A 26,132-nucleotide genomic window follows, 5' to 3' on the forward strand; every position below is an offset into this window, starting at 1 on the left:
TGGAGGATAGCTAATGTAACACCACTTTTTAAGAAAGGAGGGAAGAGAGAAAACATAATTATACACCTGTTTGCCTGATATCGGTATTGGGGAAAATGTTGGAATCAATTATTAAACATGAAATAGCAGCACATTTGGAAAGCAGTGACGGAATCGGTCCAAGTCAGCATGGATTTATGAAAGTGAAATCCTGCTTGACAAACTTTTTGAGGATGTAACTGGTAGAGTGGACAAGTGAGAACCAGTGGGTGTGGTATATTTGGACTTTCAAAAGGCTTTTGACAAGGTCTCACACAAGAGATTGATGTGCAAAGTTAAAGCACATGCTATTGGGGGTAGTGTACTGATGTGGATAGAGAACTGGTTGGCAGACAGGAAGCAGAGAGTCGGGATAAACGGGTTCTTTTCAGAATGGCAGGCAGTGACTAGTGGGGTGCCGCAGGGCTCAGTGCTGGGACCCCAGCTATTTACAATATACATTAATGATTTAGATGAGGGAATTTAGTGTAATATCTCCAAGTTTGCAGATGACACTAAGTTGGGTGGCGGTGTGAGCTGTGAGGAGGACGCTAAAAGGCTGCAGGGTGACTTGGACAGGTTAGGTGAGTGGGCAAATGCATGGCAGATGCAGTATAATGTGGATAAATGTGAGGTTATCCACTTTGGTGGCAAAAACACGAAGATAGAATATTATCTGAATGGCGACAGATTAGGAAAAGGGGAGGTGCAACGAGACCTGGGTGTCATGGTACATCAGTCATTGAAAGTTGGCATGCAGGTACAGCAGGCGGTGAAGAAGGCAAATGGTATGTTGGCCTTAATAGCTAGGGGATTTGAGTATAGGAGCAGGGAGGTCTTACTGCAGTTGTACAGGGCCTTAGCGAGGCCTCACCTGGAATACTGTGTTCAGTTTTGGTCTCCTAATCTGAGGAAGGACGTTCTTGCTATTGAGGGAATGCAGCGAAGGTTCACCAGACTGATTCCCGGGATGGCAGGACTGACATATGAGGAGAGAATGGATCGACTGGGCCTGTAGTCACTGGAGTTTAGAAGGATGAGAGGGGATCTCATAGAAACGGATAAAATTCTGACGGGACTGGGCAGGTTAGATGCAGGAAGAATGTTCCCGATGTTGGGAACATAATCTAAGGATAAGAAGTAAGCCATTTAGGACTGAGATGAGGAGAAACTTCTTCACTCAGAGAGTTGTTAACCTATGGAATTCCCTACCACAGAGAGTTGTTGATGCCAGTTCATTGGATATATTCAAGAGGGAGTTAGATATGGCCCTTACGGCTAAAGGGATCAAGGGGTATGGAGAGAAAGCGGGAAAGGGGTACTGAGGCGAATGATCAGGCATGATCTTATTGAATGGCGGAGCAGGCTCGAGGGGTCAAATGGCCTACTACTGCTCCTATTTTTTATGTTCTTATGTTGTTATAAAAATTTTGAGGCGCCTGGATATAGTGGATAGCAAGGGCCTATTTCCTTTGGTTGGGGAGGATCAATTTCGAGGGGGCATAGGTTTAAGGTGGTTGGTTGAAGGTTTAGAGGGGATTTGAGGGAAAACTTCATCACGCAGAGGATTGTGGGGTTCTGGAACTCACTGCCTGGAAAGGTGGTCGAGGCAGAAGCCCTCACTATATTTAAAAGGTGCTTGGATGAACACTTGAAGTGTTATAACCTGCAGGGTTACGAACCTAGAGTTGGTAAGTGGGATTAGACTGAATAACCTTTTGTTGGCTGACGCAGATACAATGGTAAGTACTTCAGGGAATCTAATATGGCCAGAATGATCTCCTGGACTAGTTTCGATTGCCTGGATGGGTCAGAGAGGAATTTTCCCAGATTTTTTCCCCCAATTTGCCTGGGTTTTTATCTTTTTTTCATTCCCAGGAGATCGCATGGCTCCGGGTGGGATGGAGTGTAAAATGTTGCAATACATGTTGTATCTCAGTTGTGTGGGGCGGATTGGTTGGGCCAGATGCTCCTTACCTGTCGCCATTGTTCATTGTTCATAGATTTATATGTAACCTTCAGGGCTGCTGACTGAGGGCTGTGTGGCTCTTTGTCACCGGCAAGATGGGCCGAAATGGCCTCTCTCTGTGCTGTAAATTTCTATGTTTCTGTAATGCCACATTTCCGCTTAAGTTTACAATGATACACAAGACACCCATGGCAAATGGTCAAAGTAACATTTTACTCAAAGAAACAAACACCACCTCCGTCCCACCGCCCCTCCCACAATAACCAAACAAAATAAAACGTCCTGTTGCAATGCACTCAACCACAATGAAGTGCAGCAATGTACCTTAACTATATACAGGCATGATTAACAATTCTCAGTACATGTTCCCAACTTGGTGCTAGTCCTTAATCAGACTTGGCCTGACCTTCCCCCGCCCCCTCCCCATCACCCCCCTAACCTTTACCCCGCTCGCATGCTATTGCTCCTCCTTAATAAGGCCTCAATGCCTTCAGCAAAGCTGCTTGAGGGCTGCTGTGTGTGTGGGCCAGACATTGCAGACAGCCTACGACGATTCCCTGGACCAGCTCTTGGCATGGAAGACTTGACTGCGGATTCCTCTGCCTCAGCATCAACATCAGCAGTCTGTGATGGTTCGGCTGTGGACCGCGTTAGGTGCAAGATCAGAGTGGCAGTGGTGGGAGACAGAATGCTGACATCTTGAGGAAGGACAGCACCTTCCATTTCCAGGGGACCACTGCCACTCACACGGGGCAGAGCCTCAGCATCCGGAGCACGATGTGTGAGCATAACTTGCTGGTCTCGGCACTGTCACTTCCCCGTCAGACTGTGGGGAACACAAAGAGGACGCCATCAGTCAGTGATCACAAGACATCACCTAGTTGTTGCGTGGCTTGGGCCTGGGATGCGATAGCTGCTGCCATGTCACCCACGGCACACGCAATCCCCTCTGAGACTCCACTATCGTTGCTGGAACCCATCTGCCTCTGTGAGCGGCTATGGATGGACTCGCTGGACTCCTGAGATGCAAGGGCAATGCGTGAGGCTGCCTCCGCCACACTCACAGCAAGTATATCTATGCTCTGTGGGACCCTACCCATGAGTTCGTGGTGCATTTGCGCATTCTCCCCGGACATAGCCACCAATTCCAGCTCCACGTCTGCCTGTCTCTGAGCAGGACTACTGTGCCAACTCACCCTCCAGGGAGCTGGCCTCAGAGCTTCCCCTCCCACTCGATGTTGCTGTAGCCCACAAGGGCCAGGAGCCTCAGAGTCATCAAACCCCTCAAACGAGACGTCATCCCCCGATGTTGTTTCCCCATTCAGTGGGACTGATGTGGTCTCCTGCTCAGGGAGCACACTGACATCCCTTCCCTCGTCATCGCCCCCATCCCCAGATGTGGATGGCTCATGGAAAGGCTGATGCACTGTAAGCACAAAGCAACAGGCATGTGGTTAGCAACAGGGGAGGAGGCAGGCTGATAAGGGGAAGGTGGCATTGGACATCTATATGTAAAGGGGCTAGGCCACTTGATATTAGGGATCAAGGAACTCACATCAATCGCAAAAGCCATTCACATAATGTCACTACCCGTAGGGGGCTCTGCATCGCCACCAGCCACCACGCAACCTGGAGTGCCCTTGAGGGCCGATACGCGCTGCCCCACCTCCATGAGGTCCTGCATATCAAGATCTCCGCCTCTGGTCCGCTGCTGCTCCTGATGATTATGCGCTAACTTGGCCTACAATAAGAGCAAGAAGAAGGGTTGAGTAAATGTGCAGCTCCTCTTGTGCCACATGTGCCTTCCATAGTGGAATAGCTGCTACTGTCTGGAAGTGCAAATGTGTGCATTATAATCTGCGTGGCTGTGCACTCAGGAGGTGAGAGCCAGGTAGCATTGCAGCTCAGGGTGACGTTTGGCCAACACATATCAAGAGTGGAAGGATAGTGCAAGGAGGGGTGAGAATGATTAGGGAACAAGAGGGTCCATGCCGGCTGAATGCGCAGGGAATGGCTGGTGAACTGAGCCTCCAGCTTTCAGGTGGCTTCAACAACCCACACCAAGGCCTGGAACACATAGGGAAGGGGCAGCTCAGTCAAAGACTTTACATTGTGTGAGACAGTGATCTTTGAACCAGGATAGTGGTGCATAACTGTAAAGGGCATTCAGCCTGACAACCCTCGTGAGGTCGTTAAAATTCTTGCAGCATTGGGTGGCAGTTCTAGCCACCATACCTGCCGTTGACATCTCCAGCGCTATCTCCCTCCAAATCCTCCTGAAGACACTTGGCATGGGCCTACTTCCTCCCACGATATGTAGTGCAGGCTACCTGCTCTCAATGGCCTGAACTAGGGCCTCAGCGGCATCCCTCCTGCTATGCCATGTCTCCCGCTCTGAACGAAGTGGGCCGGTGGATCTGCACATATGCAAACAAAATCGGTGCGCCCTAAACTTTGGCCTGGGCTCGGGAAGGATCGAGCGTCTCTGTGCATGCGCAAAGTTTAGAGCTTTTTTTGTGCCACGGTTTACGGCTGGGGCGGCCAAGCACAGGTGTGTCACGTCTGATTTAGTGCCTCTGATCATTGAACCTTAGTTTCGGGTGAATTTTATAGACGGCAGCACAACCTTTTTCAGGCGCTATAAGTACTGCCCCACTGTTATTAACGTCCCGAAATCACCAATACCAAAAATCCAGCCCTCATATCTCTGCCAAATAGAGATTCAAACACACTTTCCAAGAGTCTTCCCAGGAGTTGCCTCAGGAAGCTGCTCTTCAATCATGAAACTTTGGAGGAGATCCATTCGTTGCTGCAGCCAGATCTTCAAACAAGTTCAAGAGCATGTACAATTCCCTTTGTGGCAGAGAAATTGACCAAAGCTCTCAATTGTTATGCCGTAGCTCATTCCAGAGAACTACAAATGATCTTTGCCCAGTCAGTTTGTTGAGCACTTTCTGGAAGCAAGTCACCGATGCCCTCTTTGCCAGGGCAACAACATTTGTACAGCTTCTGTAACTCTTCCAAAAGTCTGTTTAGCCCTTTAACTACATGGAGCCCTTTAAATACAAAAGTTATATCTTTGCTTTTTGCCCTTCCCAAATTTTTTGAGTTCCACAGGCATATCTGGGCTTCTGCTGGTGGCATCCTCACCTTTGTCCTGCCGTCATTATTTAAATAAATTGACCCCGGCTATTTATAGGCATGCACCATGACCTAGAGGCAGAGAAAAGTCTTGTTCCACTTCAGCTCTGAAGACACAACAGCGTAGTTGGAATTTCAGGCCCAGAATTTTTTGGCTTTCATTGCTTATCTGCATTTTAATTGGTGCTGTTTAAGACTGACTTTATGCATTGTAAGACTTTTATTTCCAATTCTGTTTCTTATAACAGTTTTGCTTCCTGTTGTTATTTCAATTGCAGAAACCAAAGTAGGCAGGGTGGATTTCCTTTAGGGAAGGTCTATGATGCTCCTAGATTTGGAAGAGGAAAAGCAGTTCCTGAAAGAACAACAAAGACAAGTGTGATTATAACCTACATGTTATCTGCAGACGCAGGACACTCAAGGAACTGCACTTATTAACCCAGACCATTCATACTGCGGACTTGAAATGAGATCTATGTTTGGCACTTCTGCTTCACGAGGGAGGCTGCCCCACATAGCTGTGCTGTCTTTAGGAGGCTGACATGCAAATAACTTACATCACAGGATTGACACTTCTCATGGTGTGATAGTCACTACTGCATTAGACATTTACACCACCAGAAATAAATGGCAAATCAGTCAATCTTTCCCTGTGGAAAGGAGGCATCACCTTAACAGGACACAGAACTTTTCTTGGGTGGCAGAGCTCCCAAAAGCACAGGGCATTGAAAATGGCATTCATGTAGTCAACAGGCCAACAGGCACTTGCTCTTCTTCATCTGTTCCCTTGGCTCCTCAAACTCACTAACTGGAAGTGTGCATCTCAGTAGTGCTTTTAAATATTAGTAAGAGAAATGATGGATACAGTGTGGTGCTTCCTTGCTCTGGACCACTGCCAGTGATAACAAGCTACCCTTCCAAGCCTACAGTGACAGAGGCAAATATCAGAAGGCTGGATCCCTGGCACATCTTCAAACAGACTGTGCATTACAAGATACTGTATGTAATACTTGGATTACAACATGAATTTCGGGCTGGATTTTCGGCTCATTTATGACTGTTTGCACCCAAGGAAACGTCTGAAAAACCAGGCATTCCCAGGGTGCAGCAGATGGTATTGGCAGCATTTTTATATAGAGGGATGAGGATCCTATATCGCAAGTCACATTGACTACAACGGTTGCACACATCATGCTGCGTGAAGCTCAGACTTGCAAACGGCACTTTTATCTGTCATTACAGTGCCATTACAAGATGAATGAGAACATTTTATGGGGGCATTGCTAGTTCGCCAGCATATCATGCTCCATGCTATTGCCAGGCGGCGTCAAGCTAGAAGAAGAGCTCTTGGCCATGTCGGCTTGCGGATGAGGAGAGGCCGAAGACATCTGGAGAGTAGGGCCTACCCCCCATGGGTTCTCAGGCACCGATACCCATACCTCCAACTCTCTGAAGAGCAGTGTGTGAGAAGGCTGCGCTTCCGAAAGAAAGTGCTGACAGAGATATGCAATCTCCTACCAACCTCACGCAGACCAATGTCGGGACCGCTCTGGAGGCAGCCATCAATACTCCCCTCAACAGGTATCCAAATTCATTGTAGTGTGCTGCATGCTGCAAAACCGGGCCATCATGAGGGGTCAGGTTTTGCCAGTGGGGAATGCATGCCCATCTCAGGAGGAGGAGGACTATGAAGAGGAACCTGGCGATGCCCCCATTGGATGGCCACACCATCCATGGGGGAGGCAGCGTGGTGATGCTGCCAGACCAAGAGTCGCACATCACCAGCTCATAATGGACCGGCTCTCCTAAATGGATGAAACTGAGGGATAGACCTAATACTGGACACGATATGTGCCCCATAAAGGCACATCTTCGGTGAATGTTGGAATGATGCACAAGACGCCAATGGCAAATGATGAATCATAAATTTTGCTGCAACAAAATCGCAAAAACTCCCCCCACCAAAATAAAACCACACAATATACAATGTTACGTTGCAGGGCACTGAGCAACAATGAAGTTCCTTAAATCAGCAAAACCTTTTTAATGCCGTGATTTTCAGCTGAGGTGCAAAAACTTCCTTGTGTAACGCCTGATTTTGCACCCCCGATCATGGAACCTCATTTTTTGCCATATTTTGCAGACGAGGGCGCAAACATTTTCCAGGCAGCATCAGGACCACCCCGCAGCCATTACATAAGAACATAAGAAATAGGAGCAGGGGTAGGCCCTTTGGCTCCTCGAGCCTGCTCCGCCATTTAATAAGATCATGGCTGATCTGATCATGGACTCAGCTCCATTTCCTTGCCCACTCCCCATAACCCTTTATACCCGTATTGCTCAAAAATCTGTCGATCTCCGCCTTAAATATATTCAATGACCCAGCATGCATGACTCTGTGGGGCAGAGAATTCCACAGATTTACAACCCTCTGAGAGAAGAAATTTCTGCTCATCTCAGTTTTAAATGGACAGCTCCGAACTCTCAAAAAACGAAAATCTAGCCCGAAGTCAAGTTTTGGAACTGCAAAATAACTAATTTTATTATTATCTTCTATTTAATTTGTTTAAATAATGTGAATATTTCAAATTGGCTGAATTAAAAAGAAAGCATGTTGAGGCTGATTCCTTGATTGCACTCTCCCAGCGAGGAATGGTACTAACAGCGAATGTTGGTCAGAAAACTGCTGGCCCATGGACCTGCGATTTCTAGATCCGTGTTCCCTCCAAATGCCATGCCCTGCTGGGATCACCCAATCAGGAAATCAACTCTGTTAAGTAAATCCATTTTTATTGGCAATTTTATTACAGTTGACAATATTACCTGTAAAACATACTAATTGCTTTCCAATGTTCATAATTAATAATGTTCAAATTTACTGTTATTTACCAGACGTTTTTGTATTGCAGTATTGAAGTATCTCCTGTCGTTCATCAGCAAATTCGCTGCCTATCATGCTTATGGCAGATCTACTGCCTTCAGAAATTTACTTTCTGCAAGTTGCCTGCATTGCTGAGTGTACGCATGGAAGTAAACACTGCTGAACTCTCCAACAATGAATTTAAGGTTTGTTTCAACAATAAAGAGGAGACTAAAACACTTGGATAGGTATAAAACCTGATCAACTTAAGTTATATGATCATTTTTTTTCAGTAAGCACTTATTAATTGAACAAAATAGCTTTGCAATACAGGTCTCTGAAAGGGAACTGTTGCTGGCAATACAATAATTCATCATGTTCTTCAGTCCGTGCAATAAAAACGAAAGGGAAAGGCCACACCCTCTGGCCTGAACATCTGCAGGACCATTTACACTGCAGTAATGATGGTGACGCAGGACTTCCGCCTGCCAGTGAAATATGCTGCAGTCCCCACCTAAATTTGCAGAGTCAGCTTTTTAACATATTGAATGGGAAGCCACGAGCACAACTCCTTTTTAACATGATATTAAACCCCTGGATGGGGAGGAAACTTGCTCCTGCATGGTTTAACCGCCTGCAGCAACTTAAGATGGCAACAGTTTCCGGGTAGCATGGCAGGTAATATCCTCCAGTTTTTGGCAAGAATCTTTAACTGCGGTGATTTCTCATCAAAGCATTCATTTGTGCTTTCTGAAGATTTTATCGTGGCGTCACATATCAGGCACTGATGGATCAAAGGAAGGGCTCAGGCAAGTGATGTCAGGAGGCAAGCCTAGAAATTTTTAGATGTGGATTTTCAGATCCTTCTGGAATAGATCCACCAGAAGAGATACCATTGACCTCACAGGGAAAAAGCCACCAGTGTTAGGTGACAGTTGTGCTTTGTGCCTCCTCTCTCACCCACAGCAAAACACACCAGTGTTACATCATATCATAGGCGGTCCATCGAACGAGGATGACTTGCTTCCACGAGAGTTCACAGATGTTTCAATGAAGGACCCGATGTTCCAGTCCTGAACACTTGTTGAGGGGGTGGAAGATGCCTGTGCGTGAATTTTTTTAACATGTGGTGACCGTTGCACATCAGCCACCACACGGGCTCGACAGAGCTAGGCCTTTATCCAGTGGCAAGGATTAACCAGGATGACTGGAGACCTGCTCTGCTGCATGGAGCTAGTGCGCACACATATCGCAATGTGGGCAGGCCCGTGTTGCCCCTGGGCCCTGGGCTCTTCAGGGCCCCGTAACCTCATTCACCACACCTCTGCCACGATGTTCCAGGGCCTGCGCTCCAGCTCTATTTATAGCCCCAACCTGCGGTGGTGTTCTTACACAGGTCAGGGCAGCCCACGATGTTCCAGGGCCTGCGCTCCAGCTCTATTTATAGCCCCAACCTGCGGTGGTGTTCTCACACAGGTCAGGGCAGCCCACGATGTTCCAGGGCCTGCGCTCCAGCTCTATTTATAGCCCCAACCTGCGGTGGTGTTCTCACACAGGTCAGGGCAGCCCACGATGTTCCAGGGCTCGGTGCTCCAGCTCTATTTATAGCTCCGATCTGCGGTGGTGTTCTTACACAGGTCAGGGCAGCCCACGATGTTCCAGGGCCCAGCGCTCCAGCTCTATTTATAGCTCCGACCTGCGGTGGTGTTCTCACACAGATCAGGGCGGCCCACGATATCACAAGAAGTTCAATGACTGACAAGGTTGGTAAAGGTAAGAAAACAGCAATCCCTTTTCACTTTACCACCAAAGGACCCCCTTCCATGATTACCCTCAGTTCTTAGATGGAATGACATGTTTTCATTCACAGTGTATCATGGTAGAATGGCCGTCTAACTCTCCTTCTTGCTACCTGTGTTTAGAACTTACAATCCCTCTTTGCATGTGGCCCCATAAAACTCCAAATTCTCATGTCACATCTTCCTTCTAGCACTTGTACTCTGTTTCATCAGCTATCACTTGGGATATTTCCTTCAGATGCTCCATCTAATTTTGTTAGCATTGTTGCAGGAGAGACAATCTCACAATTCCCTGAATTTAAGAGAACTCACAAATTTTGAGGAACATGCTGAGGCAAGTGGCAGTCGGCAATGGTATTGGTGGACCAGTGCTAGTGCGGGTGAGTAGGTTCAAGGCAGTACTTGCACCTGCTACAGTGCTTTAAAGAACTAAATTTTCATTTAACTTTAGAACTGTGTATCTCGTCATCCTCTCTGGAATCTGCATACTCATTCTTACCTCATGTCCTCTTCTTCTACAGATCCAGAATGGCAAGGTTGTGGAGGGAGGGAACAGACGAGGAAGAAGATGATGAGGATGATTCTGAGGAAGAGGAAGGACATTATTACCTTCTGATCAATAATAAGGAGGATAATGGTGTTGATGAGGATGTTGATGACCATCCTGCCATATTGACCTCTTGCCGTATATGTCAACTTCAACCCATTCTTCACAGCCTTCTCTATCTCACACACTGGCTCAGTTGTTGTCACTCTAAGTGTAGATGATGATATTGCATCAGATGACTAATAAAGCAGAAGGAAGTTGGAGGAGAATGGAGTGAATGCAGTAATGCAGTTCCCCAGCAGAGACGTGCAGAGATGGCTTACTTTGGCTGTGGAGGTTGTGAACTTGGATTATATGGGTCCTACTATCAAAAGAAGGATGTACATGGTCTGAAATACATTTCCCAGAATATGCAGCAGATGAAAAGGTAGCATTAGGGAATCTGTTTCCTTGTTGCAGACATCAATGGAACATCTGGCAGCTTCACTGGAGATGGCAACTGTTCCCCTAGCACCTGCCTCCGCCCCCCAACCCCTCTACTTCCCCCACTCACCACATCCCACAGGACAACTCGGTGCTTGTTTTTCATCTGAAGCACAGACTGCAGCCTGGTACATCTGGAGGAAAGCCCTAGGTTCCAGCTTTCAGACAGCTGCTTCTGGCTTGCAGGAAACACTCTTGAGATTTTCAGCATCTGATGAGAACCATTAGATCTGCGGTCCTATTACTGAGTACCACTGTATGGCTGTATTTGACCAAAATTAGGCTGTTGTTTCTCAGGACAACAGTATATGCCAAGCCTTAGGTCTGGTCCCCAGAGGCCTGCTGAAAAAGCACATAGGATGCAGGGCCAGGCTGCCTATGCAGTTGTGCCAGGGCTGCAGTCCACAGATGGACCTTCCCAGGATTCAGCTGTCATGAGATGGGGTTACTTCAGTCCCAAGAGTCTATTCTACCAATCCAGGTAGAACTACATTTTATGACAATGGTCCTCAGATGGCACCAAGGTAGGCAGCGGGGGAATCATAATGATGATAAGTAGATTTGAATGCTTTTTATATTGCACATTGCTGATGTCTAGGAATCATCCCAAAATGTATTAAATTACCATCAATCCTGAAGATGGTATCAGGGAACTGTTGTATGCAGGAATGGACCTTACCCTGGATGGTGATGTGCAACTCTCTTGTTGCAGTTAGGAAAGACTCAGTGGCATAAAAGTTTAGAGCTGTGCTGACTTTGACAACCCCTGACAGCTGTTCAGTTTCTTGGGGCTAGAGTTTCTTCGTTTTTTGCATGCTTAACGCCCACTTAACGTCCATTTTGTGCTGAAATGACGTATAACGCCCAGATATCGCCCATTTAGCCACAAAATGGAAACTGACGGGCATTTTTCGGAAACTTATCGCCAAGCGTTACTTTCCCCATGTGCGTAACGGCAGGAAACAATAATACCGCCCGCCCATTTTTTTGGGGCAGAATCATCAGAATGGGCGAAATCAATGCCCATATATTGCCAGCGTTACTTTCCGCATGGAATTAACGCCGAGATTCAATAATACCGCCCGCCCATTTTTTTTTGTCTTTGTCGTAAAGAGCACATTTGGCGAAACTAACACCCAGGAGATTGCCCAACGTCACTTTCATCACCTCACACACATATCGCCCACGATATCACTCGCCCAAATAAACGCCCAGAAAAAGTGGAACTGTTCTGAACTAACGCCAGCAGTGTGGCTGCCATTTTTAAAATCACAGGTCGCTTCATTCAAAAGGCTGCTTCAACTTCAGGGGAGTTTGGATTGACTCCGGAGTTCTTCTCAGGTGAAGTGACCATCTCAACAAACATATTTTCAGACTCTGGACTATTGAGGGTTTATTCTAGGTGTATTTTAGTGAGGAAATCATTGCTTCTGATCAATCACTATTATACTTTCATTGCAATGGGGCCAGCCATTTCTCAGCCTGCATCGATTAATACGCAGATGCTGCAGAGTGCAGATGGCTCTATGTGTGATGCACATCATTATGTCCCCAATTTAAAACATGCAAGAATGAGGAGGAGGGCCAGAACATACACACCACGCACGTACAGGGAAAAGAGATCTTATCGCAACATGTCCAATCGCACCTCTCTGCGGAGACTGCACTTCCACAAGGTGGCGATCAATGAAATATGTGAGTTCATCAGGCCACATATGCAGCCTGCCATCAGGACATCAGTGTCGAGGTCAAGGTCACTGCGGCACTGTCATTCTACGCGTCCGGTTCCTTTCGGGCCTCCGCGGTTGAGATTTGCCCTCTGTCTCACCATGTCACCCATCGCTGCATTAGACAGGTCATGGAGACCCTGTACGCGAGAAGGATGGACTTTATCAGCTTCCCCATGACCATCATAGGCAATCCCTCGGAATTGAGTAAAACTTGCTTCCACTCTTGAAGTGAGTTCTTTGGTGGCTGAACAGTCCAATACGAGAGCCACAGACTCTGTCACAGGTTGGACAGATAGTCGTTGAGGGAAGGGGTGGGTAGGACTGGTTTGCTGCATGCTCTTTCCGCTGCCTATGCTTGATTTCTGCATGCTCTCCGGATTGAGACTCGAGGTGTTCAGCGCCCTCCCAGATGTACTTCCTCCACTTAGGGCGGTCTTGGGCCAGGGACTCCCAGGTGTCAGTGGGGATGTCGCACTTTATCACGGATGCTTTGAGGGTGTCCTTGTAACATTTCTGCTGCCCACCTTTGGCTCGTTTGCCATGAAGGAGCTCCGAGTAGAGCACTTGCTTTTGGAGTCTCGTGTCTGGAATGCGAATTATGTGGCCTGCCCAACGGAGCTGATCGAGTGTAGTCAGTGCTTCAATGTTGGGGATGTTAGCCTGGACGAGGACGCTGATGTTGGTGCGCCTATCCTCCCAGGGGATTTGTAGGATCTTGCGGAGACATCATTGGTGATATTTTTCCAGTGACTTGAGGTGTCTGCTGTACATGGTCCATGTCTCTGAGCCATATAGGAGGGCAGGTATTACTACAGCCCTGTAGACCATGAGTTGGTGGCAGTTTTGGGGCTCTGTTCTTCAAACACTCTTTTCCTCAAGTGGCCAAAGGCTGCACTGGAGGCGGTGTTGGATCTCATATGGAGGGAGGAGAGCATGCCGGGGGATCTCAGAAATGCAGTAATCGTGACCATCTGTAAAAAAGGGGACAAGTCCGCCTGCGGCAACTACAGAGGAATCTCCCTGCAATCAGCCACTGGGAAAGTCGTCACTCGAGTCCCCGTGACCACGGAGGCTCAGACTGACAGGCATTCTACCACATTGCTAAGTTCCCCAGGGTGCAGGGAGCAATACAGTGCACTCACATCGCCATGCAGCCACCTTCTCAGCACCTGGAGCGTTTTCGTAACAGAAAAGGATTTCACTTCCTGAAGGTCCAAATAGTTGTTGATCACAACCAGATCATACTGGCAGTGAATGCCAAATGTCCGGGCACCTTCGATGAGGCTCACATCCTGCGTGAGAGCGCTGTCTCTGACATCTTTAAGAGTCAGCCACAAGGACAATGCTGGGTGTTTGGTGATAACCGATATGGCCTAGCCACCTGGCTGATGACCCCCCCCCTGCGTGACACCCACACCGAGGCTGAGAAGCGATACAACCAGAGCCACAGAGACACATGCAATGTGGTCCACAAAATAATAACTGTGCTTAAGCAGTGCTTCAGATGTCTGGACCACTCAGGAGGGGAACTATAATACAACCCTGAGCAAGTAGGTAAATTTGTGATCGTGTGCTCCATGCTGCACAATCTGGATGTCAGGAGGGGCCAAGAATTGCCAAAGGGACTGATGGTCCACCTCAGGAGAGAGAGGAAGAGGAGGACGAGGGGCTGGATGTTGACCTAGGGCCAGACAATCAGGCTGGCTATGCAACCATGCCCACGACCCCCTCCAGACCACAGGTGTTATGTATGTAGGCACCTTGTTAATTACTTCACGAGGCAGGGGTATCGTACTTAAACTGTAGTGACTGTAGTCCTTTATTGCAGCTACTAGAGTGAGGACACTAAGAGGTGAGCTCCCTTTTATACTGGGTTATCTGCAGTGTGCAGGTGACCCTTAGATCTCCAGCAGCAGCACCCTCTGGTGTACAGGTAAGGTGTGTACAGGGTGAAGATACATTCAGTGTTACAGTACATCATAACATTACATCATAACATTGTAGGCATGCATACATAACAGCAGGAAACATCGAAACATAGAAAATAGGTGCAGAAGTAGGCCATTCGGCTCTTCAAGCCTGCACCACCATCCAATATGATCGTGGCTGATCATTCACCTCAGTACCCCTTTCCTATTTTCTCTCCATACACCCTTGATCCCTTTAGCCGTCAGTGCCATATCTAACTCCCTCTTGAATATATCTAATGAACTGGCATCAACAACTCTCTGCGGTAGAGAATTCCACAGGTTAACAGCTCTCTGAGTGAAGAAGTTTCTCCTCATCTCGGTCCTAAATGGCTTACCCCTTATCCTTAGACTGTGTCCCCTGGTTCTGGACTTCGCCAACATCGGGAATATTCTTCCTACATATAACCTGTCCAGTCCTATCAGAATTTTATATGTTTCTATGAGATCCCCTCTCATTCTTCTAAACTCCAGTGAATGCATTGCTGCAAGACATGAGAAGCTGATATCTGAACAATTTGCCTGAAAGAACGTTGCTGTGAGTGACAATGCTGACAAACTGCTGTGTGTGTGCAGCTCAGACATCAATGGTGCCCATATCTCCTTGGTGCCAGTTAACGTTTACGTTGATTGAAGTTAAGTTTTATTTAACCCTTTCATGTTAAGGAATCGCCAGTATGTAATGGTCCAGCTATCTGAGACATTGCCCAATAAGGTTATGTTCAATAAAAAAAATGTATACCAAAATTGGTCTGAAATCATAAGTATCTGGGTAAAAATACCCAATCCCTGCCCACACCCCACTTTTTCCACCATTGACATCACTCAAATGTTCAACATGTCCAACAACACAGAATAAAAATGCAAAGCAGGAGCATGGTCTCCTCCCCCCATACATTACAACAAATTGCATACACCCAGATAGAGATATAACACAGCCATCACCTGCAAACATGCACCTCACTTTCCTTCCCCCTCCCCTTCTTCTCCCCAACTCTACCCCTTCCCCTCCTTGCTCCATGGCGCCTGGTCGAGGAGCTCCTCAGGCGGTGCCTCATTGGGGGGAATGAAGGCAGAGACGGTGGTTGCATGGGTACGGGCGCGGGGGGTGCCGAGGGGACAACATTCTGTGATCCAGCAGCAGGATCTTGGTCCTTGCTCTCATCTGTTGTTCGCAGTGATGATGCGGAACCTAGGGTTGAAATGCCACGCTCTGGGACCACTTGGAGGCCTGTGCCAGCAGTGTTCTTGGCTATCGCATCCAGGGCCTCCGCCATCCGCGGAACGTACTCAGTCATGGTGGCCAGCTGTCATGATATGCCCCCCCAATGCTTCAATGCTTTGATGAGCTGATCACCAATGTCTATAAAGTCCTCCTGGACAACTGTACTATCTCTCCACTCTTATGTGGTGCTCGTGGACTAGACCTGCCGCATCCACGAGGCCTTGGCGGGGTCGCCGCCGTCCTGGGGACAAATAGGATGCCCTGTGGTGAGGTGCTTGGGGCCGGTACCTCCTGAGTGGAGGCGGGAATGACCAGAGGAGCACTAGATGGCCTTGGGGTGGAATGGCTTCTGGAGCGTGGCGATGCAGGTTCCTCGAAGTTTGCGCTCTCATCCGTAGAGAACAAACCCAGCAGATTGACGGGCGAGAATCGGAGCTCCTCGGCACCAGATGTAGTATCGTCCAGAGTGTCGGGCCCCGCGCCCCCACCTTCTGGCCTCTGTGGTCTTGCCTGGGGCCGCGCTGCTGGCTGAGCTGCAAAACACAAATGAGATTATTAGAGGAGAAGGGGGTGCCAGGGTCACAAGGTGAGTCCAACGCTACACACAGCACATGCACGATAAAAGCACCAACACTCTCAAAATCATCACAGACATCACATTTCATGACCATCAGCACATTTGCATTGCAATGATTTTCATTAGGCCAGCATTATTGCTATGACAATTTTAGAAATCATCTATCATATATGATTGATCAGATATGAGTGGGTGTGGCATCTATTGATATTACATCACGCAATGGTGTAAGCTTTACTCAGGTGGCATCACTTCAGAGTCTGCAGATATTTTCCCACGAGTGCGAGCACCTTCTCCTCCATCTCAGTGATATCGCTGGGCGCTGGTGGCCCCCGACACGTTCACCTCTGCACGGACCTCATCGTCGATAGCTTCTTCTGTAAAAGATAACAGGACGACGTGGCATGAGATCATTGCACTCGTGGACCAGACCTGCCACATCCATGAGGCCTCCGCAGGGTCGGCTGTGTCCTGGGGACAAATGGGGGCCTGTGGTGAGGTGCTTGGGGCCAGTACCTCCAGAGTGGAGGCGGGAATAACCGGAGGATCACTAGATGGCCTTGGGGTGGGCATCCCATGCCCTCCCTGTGTCAAATCACCCCAACATAACTCGACCTCCTGCAGGAGGGAGGCATTTGCCTCGTCAGAGAACCTCCTCGCTCTTTTGCGCCCTCCAATGTGCTCCTCTCCCACCTCACTGCACTCTACAGCGTCAGTCTGCACAGCATGCTGTGATGCCTCCTCCTCTCCTTCCATTATAGGCCAAATTCGGGCAAATATGTGGCTGGTAACAGCTAATTTTTATTTCCCTATTTGCTGTAAAGCTCTAATCTCTCCCTCCCCCACACCCACACATGCCTTCAGTCCCTCTCAGCTCCCTCTCTGTCTCCTCTTCTGCGCATGTCATGATGACCCTTGACCTCCTGAATCGCGGGAATCGAGCGTTGCCATGCCGCTGCTAAGGACGACGACACTTTACGGCAGAAAGTCAACGAGATTTAACGCTACCACCCATTTCATAACGCCGCGGTAACACCCAATTTCAAAAATGGAGACTAGGTGCTTTGAGAATGGGCGAGAAGCCGGCACTCTGAAAACCCATTTTTACCGTGCACGCTGGAAATAACCCCCATTTTTGGGCGATATGCACAAAAGTGTAAAATCTAGCCCCATGATCTGGGTTGCAAGTTATCATGCAGAAGGTGGTGTACTTCATCCAGGGCTTCCTTAGTGCATCGATATTGATGAGGCTTAACTTATCATTCATATCTCCCCAAGATCTCTGAAACCCCTAGAGGGGTAATATTAGTTGGTCTCATCCTCCTTTGATGCTGCCTTACTGGTTACAGCCTTCGGTTCTACTTCTCTTGCATCAAGATTATAAACAGAAGAAACCACATGAAGAAATCCATGCTGCCCTTACCGTGGGCAGAAGCCAAAAATGGGCTAGCGATCAGAGAATCCCTCTCATTGGTAGTTTTAAGTGCAACTCAGTAGCTTTCCTCATACGGATAAAAATTGTCCAGAGAGTGAACCATTTTAAATGGATCATTTCCACTTAGAGGATCTGCACCTGACAAAGTTAAGCCTCGTTAATCTGCTCGTAAGTTACACTGGCAGAAATTATATCATGGGATGGAACTGATGGGACATCTGGTGCTGTATATCAGCCATCTCATTTGCATGTATGCACTGGTGAAAGGTGCGAGGAAGAAATCGCCCCTCCCAACCGGACCAGAAATTCCATCAAACTAAAAATGGGGCATAAAACTGGTGGAAATTAATCCCACGTTAAAATCCAACCCTCAAAATTAAGTCATCATAGGCAGTCCCTCGGAATTGAGGAAGACTTGCTTCCATTTTAAAAATGAGTCCTTAGGTGACTGAACGGTCCAATATGAGAACCACAGTCCCTGTCAACAGGTGGGACCGATAGTCGTCGAGGGAAAGGGTGGGTGGGACTGGTTTGCCACACGCTCTTTCCGCTGCCTGCGCTTGATTTCTGTACGCTCTCAGCGATGAGACTCGAGGTGTTCAGTGCCCTCCCGGATGCACTTCCTCTACTTAGGATGGTCTTTGGCCAGGAACTCCCAGGTGTCAGTGGGGATGTTGTACTTTATCAGGGAGGCTTTGAGGCTGTCCTTGTAACATTTCCTCTGCCCACCTTTGGCTCGTTTGCCCTGAAGGAGTTCTGAGTATAAATTGGGCTAACCAAACTGGTAGCAATATGGTGGAGGAGGATTTCCTGGAGTGTATAAGGGATGGTTTCCCAGAACAGTATGTCGAGGAACCAACGAGAGAGCAGGCCATCCCAGACTGGGTCTTGTGTAATGAAAGAGGATTAATTAGCAATCTGGTCATGCGAGGATCCTTGGGAAAGCGTGACCATAATATGGTAGAATTCTTCATTAAGATGGAGAGTGACACAGTTAATTCAGAGACTAGGGTCCTCATCTTAAAGAAAGGTAACTTCTATGGTATGAGACATGAATTGGCTAGAATAGACTGGCGAATGATACTTAAAGGGTTGACGGTGGTTAAGCAATGGCAGACATTTAAAGATCACATGGATGAACTTCAACAATTGTACATCCCTGTCTGGCATAAAAATAAAATGGGCAAGGTGGCTCACCCGTGGCTAACAAGGGAGATTAGGGATAGTGTTAAATCCAAGGAAGAGGCATATAAATTGGCCAGAAAAAGCAGCAAACCTGAGGACTGGGACTAATTTAGAATTCAGCAGAGGAGGACAAAAGGTTTAATTAAGAGGGAGGAAATACAGTATGAGAGGAAGCTTGCAGGGAACATAAAAACTGACTGCAAAAGCTTCTATAGATAGGTGAAGAGAAAACGATTTGTGAAGACAAATTAGGTCCCTTGCAGTCAGAATCATGTGAATTTATAATGGGGAACAAATAAATGGCAGACCAATTGAACAAATTCTTTGGTTCTGTCTTCACTAAGGAAGACACAAGTAACCTTCCGGAAATACTAGGGTACCGAAGGACTCGCGAGAAGGAGGAACTGAAGGAAATCCTTATTAGTCATGAAATTGTGTTAGGGAAATTGATGGGATTGAAGGCTGATAAATCCCCAGGGCCTGATAGTCTGCAAATAAAAATACTTAAGGAAGTGGCCCTAGAAATAGTGGACGTATTGATGGTCATTTTGCAACATTCTTTAGATTCTGGATCAGTTCCTATGGATTGGAGGATAGCTAACGTAACCCCACGTTTAAAAAAGGAGGGAGAGAGAAAACAAGGAATTATAGACCGGTTAGCCGGACATCGGTAATGGGGAAAATGTTGGAATCAATTATTAAAGACGTAATAGCAGCGTATTTGGAAAGCAATGACAGGATCGGTCCAAGTCAGCATGAATTTATGAAAGGGAAATCATGCTTGACAAATCTTCTAGAATTTTTTGAGGATGTAACTAGTAGAGTGGACAAGGGAGAACCAGTGGGTGTGGTGTATTTGGACTTTCAAAAGGTTTTTGACAAGGTCCCACACAAGAGATTAGTGTGTAAAATCAAAGCACATGGTATTGAGGGTAATGTATTTACGTGGATAGAGAACTGGTTGTCAGACAGGAAGCAAAGAGTAGGAATAAACGGATTCTTTTCAGAATGGCAGGCAGTGACTAGTGGGGTACCACAAGGTTCAGTGCTGGGCCCCCAGCTATTTACAATATACATTAATGATTTAGATGAGGGAATTTAGTGTAATATCTCCAAGTTTGCAGATGACACTAAGCTGGGTGGCGGTGTGAGCTGTGAGGAGGACGCTAAAAGGCTGCAGGGTGACTTGGACAGGTTAGGTGAGTGGGCAAATGCATGGCAGATGCAGTATAATGTGGATAAATGTGAGGTTATCCACTTTGGTGGCAAAAACACGAAGATAGAATATTATCTGAATGGCGACAGATTAGGAAAAGGGGAGGTGCAACGAGACCTGGGTGTCATGGTACATCAGTCATTGAAAGTTGGCATGCAGGTACAGCAGGCGGCGAAGAAGGCAAATGGCATGTTGGCCTTCATAGCGAGGGGATTTGAGTATAGGAGCAGGGATGTCTTACTGCAGTTGTACAGGGCCTTGGCGAGGCCACACCTTGAATATTGCGTACAGTTTTGGTCTCCTAATCTGAGGAAGGATATTCTTGCCATTGAGCAAGTGCAATGAAGGTTCACCAGACTGATTCCCGGGATGGCAGGATTGACAGATGACGAAAGACTGGATCGACTAGGCTTATATTCACTGGAATTTAGAAGAATGAGAGGGGATCTTGGAGAAACATATAAAATTCTGACGGGATTGGGTAGGTTAGATGCACGAAGAACGTTCCCGATGTTGGGGAAGTCCAGAACCAGGGGTCATAGTCTAAGGATAAGGGGTAAGACATTTAGGACTGAGATGAGGAGAAACTTCTTCACTCAGAGAATTGTGAACCTGTGGAATTCTCTACTACAGAAAGTTGTTGAGGCCAGTTCTTTAGATATATTCAAAAGGGAATTAGATGTGCCCCTTATGGCTTAAAGGCATCAAGGGGTATGGAGAGAAAGCAGGAGTTGGGTACTGAAGTTGCATTATCAGCCATGATCATATTGAATGGTGATGCAGGCTCGAAGGGCCGAATGGCCTACTCCTGCACCTATTTTCTATGTTTCTATATTTCTATGAGTAGAACGCTTGCTTTGGGAGTCTCGTGTCTGGCATGCGAACAATGTGGCCTGCCCAGCGGAGCTGATCAAGTGTGGTCAGTGCTTCAATGCTGGGGATGTTGGCCTGGTTGAGGACGCTAACATTGATGCGTCTGTCCTCCCACTGGCGATCGGGCCCCCTCCAGCTGCAGCGGCTGGGCCTCTCCTCCTCAACGGTGATCGGGCCTCCTCCCCTTCAGCGACGACTGGGCCTCTCCTTCCCCACTGGTGACCTGGCCTCTTCTCCTCCAGAAGGTGGTGAGCACCATGGCTGTGGCCAGCCTGACCTTCCACTCTGAACTCCAGTGGACCACTGACCATCCTAATGCCTGCCCCCAACCAAGCCTCAGACCACCAGGCATCAAGGGCGCTACTCAGCGCCGAGCTTGCGACCAACATCTCGCCGTAGGCAACTAGGCTCATACAGCAGTGCCTGGTCTCCCGTCGTCTTGGATCCCCTTTCCACTGGACCAAGACCTTGCTCAGCTAAGCCCGTGTGATAGCCGGTGTGCAACGACCACCCCACGTTAAAAGAACTCATGCACAGGCATCTTCCACTCCTTTAACATGAAGTTCAGGACCTGGAACGTCAAGACCCTCATGGACAACTCCAACAGCGACAGGCCGGAACACCGCACCACCATAGTTGCCCAGGAACTTAGACACTTCGATGTCGACATCGCCGCCCTAAGTGAGACCCAGCGGGCAGGGGAAGGCCAGCAAGGTGGAGGTTACACCTCCTTTTGGAAAGGAAAACCTGACGAAAAATGCCGCCTCCACAGAGACGGTTTCGCCATCAAAAACGAGCTGGTCGACCGCCTCAAAGACTCCCCCTGCGGGGTTAATGAACGTCTCATGATTCTCCGACTCATCCTGTCCCGGAATCAATGCACCACAGTCATTGGTGCGTACGCCCCAACACTCAATGCGACAGATGAGACTCAAGATGGTTTTTACTCCAGCCTCGAAAAATCCCTGTCCCGCGTCCCTGCGGACGACAAACTGATCCTCCTTGGTGACTTCAACGCCAAGGTCGGCAAGGACACAGCCCTCTGGGGCTGTGATCGGCAGAGAGGGGGTAGGGAAAACCAGCTCAGCGGTACCCTACTCCTGACAAAATGTCTAAAATCAAGTAAACATATCTGTACCTTGCCAGCAACAATGTTGATTTTCAGCCCAGTTGTTTTATAATTTATGGTGTAAGCATACACCAGATTGATTTCAGAGTGTACACTTTAGCTTGTGCTTTTTGTGGCGTCATTATTTTATTAATTATGGGGTAGAGTTTCCACTTTGGGCACAATTGACGAAACGGGCACAAATTCTGCCCAAAATTACGCCCATTTTGAAAAGTGTTTTTTATGTTACTGCTAGAACTCATTTGCATATTACCGAACGCAAAATCAGCCATGAACCAGCATAATCGGGCAGCATTTTAAAATGTAATTTTTTTAAAATTGCTTTAAAAGATATTCCTTAATATTTTTAAGAATGGTAACTAGATACAGTTTGATTAATACAGGTGAAAATTGATTTATCACAAAAGAGTTTATGCTTTGGGCACAATTGCCGATTCCAGGCCAAATACCATCCAAAACTGCACCTGTTTTGAAAAGGATTTTTACTCGTTACCGTTCAAACTCATTTGCATATCACCAAACGCGATATCTGCCATGAACCAGTGCAATTGAGCAGCGTTTTAAAACATAATTTAAAAAAGAATTGTTTCAAAAAATGTTCTTCATATATTTAAAAGTGGTAACTTGGTGAAGCTTGATTAAAACAGCTGAAAATAGGTTTAACACAAAAAAATAAGCTTTTTTAATCACAGTATCAGTCCACCACCTCTGAGTAACCTGATTTTAAATGACTGAAAATGAATTTAAAAATATACAGAACCATTTGTTAGCTATATTGGGGCACAGTAGTCAGTTTCTTAGTAAAATTGAAAAAAATACATTCAAAAGCTTTTAAAACATTCCTATTAATGTCCTTGTGCCCAAAATAACCAGCTTAATTTTTTGAGCCTCCTCAAAGGCCTGCAAATTAGTGGAAACTCCCGATGGTGATTAATTCATCCTGGGGGCGTGGCCAGTTTTGTCGGGGGGCTGCATCTAGCACAATGTTTTTTAAACTAGCACAAAAGATTGTGGAAACTCAAGTTGCGTTGAACGTAATATGTGCTTAAAATTCTGCGATCTTTTGCACTGGTTATGGCGATTTCGGGTGAATTGCGCCAAAAGAAAATGCAACCAAGCGGAAACTCCAGGCTTTCTTTCCTGATCATTATTTTGCTTCTTTGTATTCCATAGATGATTTCTGCATACATTGATTCTTTCCGGTGTCATCATTTCATGGGTTATAAAGAAATGAGCACAAAAATGGAACTGTTAGCTGTACAGAAGTGTCTTGCTCTTAGCAAGGATCAGGAAGGATTACAAGTGATTGGTACTTTAGTAAGTGCACTTTCAGAAATTAAGCTCTGCATGGGACGACTTGTTGAAAGTATTGAGTATGGTACGTACTGTTACTGTTATCATCGATGCAAATAATACAACAAAACTACCGTTTCATTGTTTCTTATGTAGACTTCCTGTAAATCTAACATATTCTTTTGGATTTTTAAGGACGCCAGGCACATAAAATTGCTGGACTACTAAATAAACCCAATATTGATGTTTTCATAATTCCTATTCTCACCAAAGCCTTGCTGCTTACTGGCAGGTAAGGTTACAGTTCACCGGTAAGTTAGCAACTTTGTATCCCCAAAGAGATGTTGAATAATCAAATTTTAAATAGATGAACATTTTTGTAGCAAATCAGAATGGTAATTACAGAAACGTAGTAATGTAACCATTAGATATTGCATATTTCAAGCCTACTTTTTTACCAATTAATTCTCATCCATTCCAAGAGCATAAGTAGTTAGGAAAGAGAAAGAGGATGCTGTTTTTTTTATGTCGGTTGGGAAATTGAACCTGTTTGCGCCGGCTGTGAGGACTGGTTTGGAAGAAGAAACGGTGGCCGTCTCATTCCTACCCGATTCTGGCGGGTCCCGCGGTGGCTGCCATTTTGGGCAGGTTGGCAGCACTGCCGTTGCTTGCACTCGCTATAGAAACAGAAGTGAAGCAGATTGTGATGTCAATGAAAGTGCAATGCTGATTTGATGCACAATCCGCCATTTTGGATGTTGCCACTCCATTCAACGCCCTGTCCTAATGACGACCAGCTCACCACGCTTTCAGCAGCAGGAAGGACTCCCCCACCAGCGCTATTTAAAGGGATCATCAACAACTTGCAGTTGACTTGCTTTTTCATTTCAACTGCCTCTGTGTAACTTTGTGCAACTGTTTGGAGCTTTCTACAGTAGCTTAAAGTTGGTGAGGTGACAGGGAATATTGCTGCAAGTGGAAAACAGCTTGCTTCTCATTAAAAAAGGGTTGTGCTCACAATACTTGCTCCCAGTCATGGGGACTCTATTATAGTCCACCTTGCACTTGAGTATGACAGGGAGATGGAGCAGAGGCAGTGAAGAAGAGAAGATGCTCCCAAAAGCAGGAGGAGGGGCAGGAGAGCTTTCAACAGGAGGGCCTTACCCACCAAAATTGCAGGGTATAGCATATTTAGAAAAGATAGAGAGGGAAAAAGGGGAGGTGGAGTAGCTGTACTTATTAGAGAAAACATAATGGCAGTAGAAAAAAGTGACGCAACCATCAGTAAGATAAAAATAGAATCCATATGAATAGAGATAAAAGTTAATAAAGGATCAATCACACTACTATGTGTAGTCTACAGACCACCTAATAATGGAAGGGAGGTGGAGGAAGAAGTATGCAGACAAATTAGGGAAATTAGTAAAAAATATAGAATAATAATCATGGGGGATTTCAACCACCCTGATATTAAATGGACAGAAGAGATATAAAGGGGATAAGGGAATGGAGTTCCTATAATGGCCCAGAAATTCCTCTTGAGGACTTCCCACAGGCAAAGCACTAAATAATGGATACAAAATGCACACTTACCTGAAGCTGCTGCGCCTGCTTGAGATCCCGGTCCAGAGGCCTCTCGTGACTATGTGTCGCAGCGCGTTCACATCGGGACGTCCGCAGGAGTCATGTGAGCCTGGACACCCAATCACAGGTAAGTATTTTCTTATTCATAGTAATAGGAGATTCGTAAGTTATGAATCTCCTATTACTATGAATGAGAAAAATCCCCAAAACGCACAAACACTACATAAAACATTTAAAAAACATCTCACACAATACACTATTAGAAATTAAAGTTGTTTTACATGTTTTTTAAAGAAATAAAATGTGCCAATTTTTTTTTAAAGTTAGGATTAGGGTTTAAAATAACATTATCTGAGTGGGCAGGGTTTTAACATAAATAGGTTTTTTTAAATTTTATTTTAATCATGTTTTTTATAGGTTTTTAAACTCTTACCCTGTAAAAGTAGGCTATGCACCTGCTTTTATCAGGCGCAAGAGTTTTGAGGACATTTGCCGGGCAAGATATGTGTAAATCCCGCAATCAAGCTCCAGCTTGACAGATCGTAAAAGCCGGTTTTCAGCGCATGCCCAGGACATCGGAATTTATACCCCAATGTTTACAGGACTACTTTCTAAACCAACATGTAAAAAGCCCAAGAAGGGAGGATTTGCTATTGGATCTAGTAATGGGTAATGAACCAGAGCAGATAAGAAAAGTAAAAGTAGGGGAACATCTAACCAATAGTGACCATAATGGAAAAGCTGATTTTGAAGGGCTGTGAATAGAACTTGGGAAAATAAAATGGGCAACAATATTGGCAAAAAGCGATGTAGAGCAGCAATGGGAAACATTTAAAATGATGTTCAACAGAGTGCAGGAACAATATATTTCACTAAAAGGAAAGAACAAACTAAACACCAATGAGACTCCATGGATGAATAAAGCCATAAGGGAACAATTCAGGGTAAGGAAAGAGGCATACATCAAGTACATAGACAACAGGGGAGTGCATGATAAGGAAGAGTACGAAAAGAATAGGACAGAAGTAAAAACAACAATTAGGAAGACAAAGAGGAACTATTAAATTAAATTATCAAAGAACATAAAACAAAATAGTAAAA

This window comes from Pristiophorus japonicus, chromosome 3 (assembly GCF_044704955.1).
Source record: "Pristiophorus japonicus isolate sPriJap1 chromosome 3, sPriJap1.hap1, whole genome shotgun sequence".
Classification (NCBI taxonomy): domain Eukaryota; kingdom Metazoa; phylum Chordata; class Chondrichthyes; family Pristiophoridae; genus Pristiophorus; species Pristiophorus japonicus.